Here is a 10,574-nt window from a genome sequence, read left to right as displayed (position 1 = left end):
CAGTACATACAACATGGGAACCCACCAGAATTCGCATTTACAAAAACGCGAGGGAAGTACATTTTCTAGCTATTTTTGCTAGTTTTTAGCACGTTTCAATACGTCTAGCGGGTTACAGCTATATGTTGAATAATGGGGTTATAAAGCATTCTGAACACTATCTTGTGGAGCTCATTGGAAGGCTGTAGGAAGAGGAGAGAAGGCAGGGAACACGCATCTAAACCAGAGAGCTGGGAAGCGAGTACATGCAACGCGAAACGGTGCAGAGAGCAGGGACAGAAAGGGAGAAAGGTGGAACGCCTCTGAGGAGGAGCAGCTGGTAGTTAGCCTGCTCTGGAGAGGAGAATGTGATCACCACGGGAGTGCAGCCTTGAAACAAGAAGGGACGATGAAAACATGCTGACTGGAATAACAGATGGCAAATACACTTTCCAGAACAGTCGGTTTACCCGATAATGCATTGACGATTTCAGCAGTATACATTCAGCCTGTGAACAGTAGATTTTGATCCCCCCCTTGCATGGGTGACGAGTGGTTAAAAACATCAGGATTCGACTGAACAAATGCACGAACAGAGTACAAAATGGGAATCCACCAGAATTCGTATTTACCAAAACGCGAGGAAAGAACATTTTCTAGCTATTTTTGCTAGTTTTTAGCACTTTTCAATACGTCTAGCGGGTTACAGCTATATCTTGAATAATGGGTGTTATAAAGCATTCTGAGCACCGTGTATCTTTTGAAGCTCATTTGTTGATTTGAAGGCAGCGGGAAGAGGAGAGAAGGCAGGGAACACACGTCTAAACCAGAGAGCTGGGAAGCGAGTTGTTCTCTGCAACGCGAAACGATGCAGAGAACAAGCACAGAAAGGAAGAAGGAAAAGCGTCTAAACCAGAGAGCAGGGAAGCGAGTGTTTGCAACGCGAAACGGTGCAGAGAGCAGGGACAGAAAGGGAGAACTCCACTGAGGAGGAACAGCTGGTAGTTAGCCTTCTTTGGAGATGAGAACTTGATCACCACGGGAGAGGATTGTTGAGAGGGTTACATAGGGGGATGTCTGAGATCAGAAAATCCTGAGTATTCCCTGCAGTGTATAGGGCCAGAGACAGGAAGAGTTGCAGATCTCGTAAAAGTCCAGGTCAGGAAGCATACAGGTTCATTTTGAATTCTCCAAGTAGGCGGAGTTGAGTGGTAGGAGGCTAGGATGGAGAAGTCCATCCACTGAGAGAGGAAGGGGGTAGGCAAATAGCCACGGTGAGAGAATGGCCAGGAAAGAGAGAATGCATGCAGACAAGGCATTCGTGAGAGGAGTCGGCCTGCAAAGGAAAGCAATTTACTACAGGAATCAAGGATACTCCCCCTCAAGAATGGTTGGATCTGGGCATGGAGAGGAACTTGTCATCAGGGAGGAAAGTGTCAGAGCTCGAGACAGCGCTGGCCGTCATCCATGTCTCGGTTAGACCAAGGACATCAAGGTCGGGTTCTTCCAGGAAATGGCAGATGTCAGATGAGTGTTAACTGAGTGAGAGTTGAGAGTGGGGAGGGGTACAAATCAGTAATCCTTCCGGAGGTGTAGAAGGAGCCTGACCTAGGGCACATGAGGAAGGAGAGAGGAAAGGAAGCAGAAGAAGGGAGAGAAGACACAGCAGGAGTGCATTATCAATCCGGGAGCTAGGAGTGGTGAGGTTAGACGGGGAGGTCTGAGTCTCAGGATTTGAATGGGAAGTTCGATATCACATATGCTATAGGAAGAGTCTCAGGATTGGAATGGGAAGGAGTTGGATATGATATCTCTTGTTATAGGGAGGGTCTCAGGTTTGGTATTAGAAGCACTGTGATATCAAATCACATCCTATCGGAAGGGTCTCGGGTTTGGTATTGGAAGAAATGAGATTTCAAATCTCAGGCTGTGGGAATGGTCTCGGGTTTGGTATTAGAAGCATAGAGATATCACATCTCATGTTATAGGAAGGGTCTCGATTGGAATGGGAAGGAGTTGGATATCACATCTCATGTTATAGGGAGGGTCTCAGTTTTGATATTAGAAGCATTGAGATATCACATATGCTATTGGAAGGGTCTCAGTATTGGAATGGGAAGGAGTTGGATATCACATCTCATGTTATAGGGAGGGTCTCAGTTTTGATATCAGAAGCATTGAGATATCACATATGCTATTGGGAGGGTCTCAGTATTGGAATTGGAAGGAATTGGATATCACATCTCATGCTATCGGACGGGTCTCAGGATTGGAATGGGAAGTAGTTGGATATCACATATGCTAAAGGAAAGGTCTCAGGTTTGGAATGGGAAGGAGTTGGATATCACGTCTCATGTTATAGGAAGGGTCTCAGGATTGGAATGGGAAGGAGTTGAATATCACATCTCATGCTAAAGGAAGGGTCATCAGGTTCGGTATAAGCATTGAGAAATCACATCTCTGCTATCGGAAGGGTCTCAGGATAGGAATGGGAAGGACTTAGATTTCACATCTCATACTATAGGGAGGGTCTCAGTTTTGATATTAGAAGCATTGAGCTATCACATCTCATGCTATCGGAAGGGTCTCAGGATTGGAATGGGATGGAGTTGGATATCACATCTCAAGCTATCTCAGGATTGTAATGGGAAGGAGTTTGATATCACATATCAAGCTATAGGAAGGGTCTCAGGTTTGGAAGGGGAAGGATTTGGATCTCACATCTCAAGCTATCTCAGGATTGGAATGGGAAGGAGTTTGATATTTCATCTCAAGCTATAGGAAGGGTCTAAGGTTTGGAAAGGGAAGGATTTGGATTTCACATCTCATGTTATAGGATGGTTCTCATGTTTGGTTTTAGAAGCATTGAGATATCACATCTCATGCTATGGGAAGGGTCTCAGGTTTGGAATGGGAAGGAGTTGGATATCACATCTCATGCTAAAGGAAAGGTCTCAGGTCTGGAAGGGGAAGGATTTGGATCTCACATCTCATGTTTTAGGACGGGTCTCAGGTTTGGTATTAGAAGCATTGAAATATCACATGTCATGGTATAGGAAGGGTCCCAGGATTGGAATGGGAAGGAGTTGGATATCACATTGAATGGGAAGTAGTTTGATATCACATCTCAAGCTATAGGAAGGGCCTCAGGTTTGGAAAGGGAATGATTTGGATTTCACATCTCATGTTATAGGATGGTTCTCATGTTTGGTTTTAGAAGCATTGATATATCACATCTCATGCTATCGGAAGGGTCTCAGGTTTGGAATGGGAAGGAGTTTGATATCACATCTCATGTTAGAGGTAGGATCTCAGGTTTGGTATTAGAGGCATTGAGATATCACATCTCATGCTATCGGAAGGGTCTCAGGTTTGGTATAAGCATTGAGATATCACATCTCTGCTATCGGAAGGGTCTCAGGATTGGAATGGGAAGGATTTGGATATCACATCTCATGTTATAGGAAGGGTCTCAGGTTTGGTATTAGAAGCATTGAGATATCACATCTCATGCTATAGGAAGGGTCTCAGGAATGGAATGGGAAGGACTTGGATATCACATCTCATGATAAAGGAAGGGTCTAAGGTTTGGAAGGGGAAGGATTTGGACATCACATCTCATGTTATTGGAAGGATCTGAGGTTTGGTATTAGAAGCATTGAGATATCACATCTCATGCTATCGGAAGGGTCTCAGGTTTGGTATAAGCATTGAGATATCACATCTCTGCTATCGGAAGGGTCTCAGGATTGGAATGGGAAGGATTTGGATATCACATCTCATGTTATAGGAAGGGTCTCAGGTTTGGTATTAGAAGCATTGAGATATCACATCTCATGCTATAGGAAGGGTCTCAGGAATGGAATGGGAAGGACTTGGATATCACATCTCATGATAAAGGAAGGGTCTAAGGTTTGGAAGGGGAAGGATTTGGATATCACATCTCATGTTATTGGACCGGTCTCAGGTTTGGTATTAGAAGCATTGAGATATCAAGTCTCATGGTATAGGACGGGAGTTTGATATCACATCTCATGCCATGGTATGGGTCTCAGGTTTTGTAGAAGCATTGGGATATCACATCTCATGCTATCGGAAGGGTATCAGGATTGGATTTGGAAGGAGTTGGATATCCCATCTCATGCTATAGGAAGGGTCTCAGGTTGGAATAGAAGGAGTTGGATATCACATCTCATGTTATAGGAAGGGTCTCAGGATTGGAATGGGAAGGACTTGGATATCACATCTCATGTTATAGGAAGGATCTCAGGTTTTGTATTAGAAGCATTGAGATATCACATCTCTGCTATCGGAAGGGTCTAAGTATTGGATTGGGAAGGAATTGGATATCCCTTCTCATGCTAGAGGAAGGGTCTCAGGTTGGAATGGGTAGGAGTTGGATATCACATCTCATGTTATAGGAAGGGTCTCAAGATTGAAATGGGAAGGATTTGGATATCACATCTCTTGCTATAGGAAGGGTCTCAGGTTTTCTATTAGAAACATTGTGATATGACATCTCATGCTATAGGAAGGGTTTCAGTATTGGAATGGGAAGGATTTGGATATCACATCTCATGCTAAAGGAAGGGTCTCAGGTTTGGAAGGGGAAGGATTTGGATATCATATCTCATGTTATAGGACGTATCTCATGTTATAGGACGGGTCCCAGGTTTGGTATTAGAAGCATTGAGATATCACATCTCATGGTATAGGAAGGGTCTCAGGATTGGAATGGGAAGGATTTGGATCTCCCTTCTCATGCTACAGGAAGGGTCTCAGGTTGGAATGGGAAGGAGTTGGATATCACATCTCGTTATAGAAAGGGTCTCAGGATTGGAATGGGAAGGAATTGGATATCACATCTCTTGCTATAGGAGGTGTCTCAGGATTGGAATGGGAAGGAGTTGGATATCACGTCTCATGTTATAGGAAGGGTCTCAGGATTGGAATGGGAAGGAGTTGAATATCACATGTCATGCTAAAGGAAGGGTATCAGGTTTGATAGAAGCATTGAGATATCACATCTCATGCTATAGGAAGGAACTCAGGATTGGAATGGGAAGGAGTTGGATATCACATCTAATGCCATAGGAAGGGTCATCAGGTTTGATATAAGCATTGAGATATCACATCTCTGCTATCGGAAGGGTCTAAGGATTGGATTGGGAAGGAGTTGGATATCACGTCTCATGTTATAGGAAGGGTCTCAGGTTGGAATAGAAGGAGTTGGATATCACATCTCATGTTATAGGAAGGGTCTCAGGATTGGAATGGGAAGGACTTGGATATCACATCTCATGTTATAGGAAGGATCTCAGGTTTTGTATTAGAAGCATTGAGATATCACATTTCATGCTATAGGAAGGGTCTCAGGATTGGAATGTGAAGGATTTGGATATCACATCTCATGCTAAAGGAAGGGTCTCAGGTTTGGTATAAGCATTGAGATATCACATCTCTGCTATCGGAAGGGTCTAAGGATTGGATTGGGAAGGAATTGGATATCCCTTCTCATGCTATAGGAAGGGTCTCAGGTTGGAATGGGTAGGAGTTGGATATCACATCTCATGTTATAGGAAGGGTCTCAAGATTGAAATGGGAAGGATTTGGATATCACATCTCATGCTAAAGGAAGGGTCTCAGGTTTGGAAGGGGAAGGATTTGGATATCATATCTCATGTTATAGGACGTATCTCCTGTTATTGAGATATCACATCTCATGCTATAGGAAGGGTCTCAGGATTGGAATGTGAAGGATTTGGATATCACATCTCATGCTAAAGGAAGGGTCTCAGGTTTGGTAGAAGCATTGAGATATCACGTCTCTGCTATCGGAAGGGTCTCAGGATTGGATTGGGAAGGAGTTGGATAACCCTTCTCATGCTATAGGAAGGGTCTCAGGATTTGAATGGCAAGGAGTTGGATATCACATCTCATGCCATAGGAAGGGTCTCAGGTTTGGTATAAGCATTGAGATATCACATCTCTGCTATCGGAAGGGTCTCAGGATTGGAATGGGAAGGAGTTGGATATTCCCATCTCATGTTATAGGAAGGGTCTCAGGTTTGGTATTAGAAGCATTGAGATATCACATCTCATGCTATAGGAAGGGTCTCAGGATTGGAATGGGAAGGACTTGGATATCACATCTCATGTTATAGGGAGGGTCTCAGTTTTGATATCAGAAGCATTGAGATATCACATATGCTATTGGGAGGGTCTCAGTATTGGAATTGGAAGGAGTTGGATATCACATCTCATGCTATCGGACGGGTCTCAGGATTGGAATGGGAAGTAGTTGGATATCACATATGCTAAAGGAAAGGTCTCAGGTTTGGAATGGGAAGGAGTTGGATATCACGTCTCATGTTATAGGAAGGGTCTCAGGATTGGAATGGGAAGGAGTTGAATATCACATCTCATGCTAAAGGAAGGGTCATCAGGTTCGGTATAAGCATTGAGAAATCACATCTCTGCTATCGGAAGGGTCTCAGGATAGGAATGGGAAGGACTTAGATTTCACATCTCATACTATAGGGAGGGTCTCAGTTTTGATATTAGAAGCATTGAGCTATCACATCTCATGCTATCGGAAGGGTCTCAGGATTGGAATGGGATGGAGTTGGATATCACATCTCAAGCTATCTCAGGATTGTAATGGGAAGGAGTTTGATATCACATATCAAGCTATAGGAAGGGTCTCAGGTTTGGAAGGGGAAGGATTTGGATCTCACATCTCAAGCTATCTCAGGATTGGAATGGGAAGGAGTTTGATATTTCATCTCAAGCTATAGGAAGGGTCTAAGGTTTGGAAAGGGAAGGATTTGGATTTCACATCTCATGTTATAGGATGGTTCTCATGTTTGGTTTTAGAAGCATTGAGATATCACATCTCATGCTATGGGAAGGGTCTCAGGTTTGGAATGGGAAGGAGTTGGATATCACATCTCATGCTAAAGGAAAGGTCTCAGGTCTGGAAGGGGAAGGATTTGGATCTCACATCTCATGTTTTAGGACGGGTCTCAGGTTTGGTATTAGAAGCATTGAAATATCACATGTCATGGTATAGGAAGGGTCCCAGGATTGGAATGGGAAGGAGTTGGATATCACATTGAATGGGAAGTAGTTTGATATCACATCTCAAGCTATAGGAAGGGCCTCAGGTTTGGAAAGGGAATGATTTGGATTTCACATCTCATGTTATAGGATGGTTCTCATGTTTGGTTTTAGAAGCATTGATATATCACATCTCATGCTATCGGAAGGGTCTCAGGTTTGGAATGGGAAGGAGTTTGATATCACATCTCATGTTAGAGGTCGGATCTCAGGTTTGGTATTAGAGGCATTGAGATATGACATCTCATACCATCAGAAGGGTCTCAGGATTGGAATGGGAAGGAGTTGGATATCACATCTCATGCTAAACGGAGGGTCTAAGGTTTGGAAGGGGAAGGATTTGGACATCACATCTCATGTTATTGGAAGGATCTGAGGTTTGGTATTAGAAGCATTGAGATATCACATCTCATGCTATCGGAAGGGTCTCAGGTTTGGTATAAGCATTGAGATATCACATCTCTGCTATCGGAAGGGTCTCAGGATTGGAATGGGAAGGATTTGGATATCACATCTCATGTTATAGGAAGGGTCTCAGGTTTGGTATTAGAAGCATTGAGATATCACATCTCATGCTATAGGAAGGGTCTCAGGAATGGAATGGGAAGGACTTGGATATCACATCTCATGATAAAGGAAGGGTCTAAGGTTTGGAAGGGGAAGGATTTGGATATCACATCTCATGTTATTGGACCGGTCTCAGGTTTGGTATTAGAAGCATTGAGATATCAAGTCTCATGGTATAGGACGGGAGTTTGATATCACATCTCATGCCATGGTATGGGTCTCAGGTTTTGTAGAAGCATTGGGATATCACATCTCATGCTATCGGAAGGGTATCAGGATTGGATTTGGAAGGAGTTGGATATCCCATCTCATGCTATAGGAAGGGTCTCAGGTTGGAATAGAAGGAGTTGGATATCACATCTCATGTTATAGGAAGGGTCTCAGGATTGGAATGGGAAGGACTTGGATATCACATCTCATGTTATAGGAAGGATCTCAGGTTTTGTATTAGAAGCATTGAGATATCACATCTCTGCTATCGGAAGGGTCTAAGTATTGGATTGGGAAGGAATTGGATATCCCTTCTCATGCTATAGGAAGGGTCTCAGGTTGGAATGGGTAGGAGTTGGATATCACATCTCATGTTGTAGGAAGGGTCTCAAGATTGAAATGGGAAGGATTTGGATATCACATCTCTTGCTATAGGAAGGGTCTCAGGTTTTCTATTAGAAACATTGTGATATGACATCTCATGCTATAGGAAGGGTTTCAGTATTGGAATGGGAAGGATTTGGATATCACATCTCATGCTAAAGGAAGGGTCTCAGGTTTGGAAGGGGAAGGATTTGGATATCATATCTCATGTTATAGGACGTATCTCATGTTATAGGACGGGTCCCAGGTTTGGTATTAGAAGCATTGAGATATCACATCTCATGGTATAGGAAGGGTCTCAGGATTGGAATGGGAAGGATTTGGATCTCCCTTCTCATGCTACAGGAAGGGTCTCAGGTTGGAATGGGAAGGAGTTGGATATCACATCTCGTTATAGAAAGGGTCTCAGGATTGGAATGGGAAGGAATTGGATATCACATCTCTTGCTATAGGAGGTGTCTCAGGATTGGAATGGGAAGGAGTTGGATATCACGTCTCATGTTATAGGAAGGGTCTCAGGATTGGAATGGGAAGGAGTTGAATATCACATGTCATGCTAAAGGAAGGGTATCAGGTTTGATAGAAGCATTGAGATATCACATCTCATGCTATAGGAAGGAACTCAGGATTGGAATGGGAAGGAGTTGGATATCACATCTAATGCCATAGGAAGGGTCATCAGGTTTGATATAAGCATTGAGATATCACATCTCTGCTATCGGAAGGGTCTAAGGATTGGATTGGGAAGGAGTTGGATATCACGTCTCATGTTATAGGAAGGGTCTCAGGTTGGAATAGAAGGAGTTGGATATCACATCTCATGTTATAGGAAGGGTCTCAGGATTGGAATGGGAAGGACTTGGATATCACATCTCATGTTATAGGAAGGATCTCAGGTTTTGTATTAGAAGCATTGAGATATCACATCTCATGCTATAGGAAGGGTCTCAGGATTGGAATGTGAAGGATTTGGATATCACATCTCATGCTAAAGGAAGGGTCTCAGGTTTGGTATAAGCATTGAGATATCACATCTCTGCTATCGGAAGGGTCTAAGGATTGGATTGGGAAGGAATTGGATATCCCTTCTCATGCTATAGGAAGGGTCTCAGGTTGGAATGGGTAGGAGTTGGATATCACATCTCATGTTATAGGAAGGGTCTCAAGATTGAAATGGGAAGGATTTGGATATCACATCTCATGCTAAAGGAAGGGTCTCAGGTTTGGAAGGGGAAGGATTTGGATATCATATCTCATGTTATAGGACGTATCTCCTGTTATTGAGATATCACATCTCATGCTATAGGAAGGGTCTCAGGATTGGAATGTGAAGGATTTGGATATCACATCTCATGCTAAAGGAAGGGTCTCAGGTTTGGTAGAAGCATTGAGATATCACGTCTCTGCTATCGGAAGGGTCTCAGGATTGGATTGGGAAGGAGTTGGATATCCCTTCTCATGCTATAGGAAGGGTCTCAGGATTTGAATGGCAAGGAGTTGGATATCACATCTCATGCCATAGGAAGGGTCTCAGGTTTGGTATAAGCATTGAGATATCACATCTCTGCTATCGGAAGGGTCTCAGGATTGGAATGGGAAGGAGTTGGATATTCCCATCTCATGTTATAGGAAGGGTCTCAGGTTTGGTATTAGAAGCATTGAGATATCACATCTCATGCTATAGGAAGGGTCTCAGGATTGGAATGGGAAGGACTTGGATATCACATCTCATGCTATAGGGAGGGTCTCAAGTTTGATATTAGAAGCTTTGAGATATCACATCTCATGATATCGGAAGGGTCTCAGGATTGGAATGGGAAGGAGTTGGATATCACATCTCATGATAAAGGAAGGGTCTAAGGTTTGGAAGGGGAAGGATTTGGATATCACATCTCATGTTATATTACGGGTCTCAGGTTTGGTATTAGAAGCATTGAGATATCAAGTCTCAGAGTATAGGAAGGGTCTCAGAATTGGAATGGGAAGGAGTTGGATATCACATCTCAAGCTATAGGAAGGGTCTCAGGATTGGAATGGGAAGGACTTGGATATCACATCTCATGCTATAGGAAGGCTCTCAGGTTTGGAAGGGGAAAGAGTTGGATATCACATTTCATGTTAGAGGTAGGATCTCAGGTTTGGTATTAGAGGCATTGAGATATCACATCTCATGCTATCAGAAGGGTCTCAGGAATGGAATGGGAAGGAGTTGGATATCACATCTCATGCTAAAGGGAGGGTCTCAGGTTTGGAAGGGGAAGGATTTGGATATCACATCTCATGTTATAGGAAGGATCTCAGGTTTGGTATTAGAA

This window comes from Ambystoma mexicanum, unplaced genomic scaffold (genome assembly GCF_040938575.1).
Source record: "Ambystoma mexicanum isolate Mex_15411 unplaced genomic scaffold, UKY_AmexF1_1 Mex_scaf5, whole genome shotgun sequence".
Lineage (NCBI taxonomy): Eukaryota > Metazoa > Chordata > Amphibia > Caudata > Ambystomatidae > Ambystoma > Ambystoma mexicanum.
Note: the sequence above shows the minus strand (reverse complement) of the source record.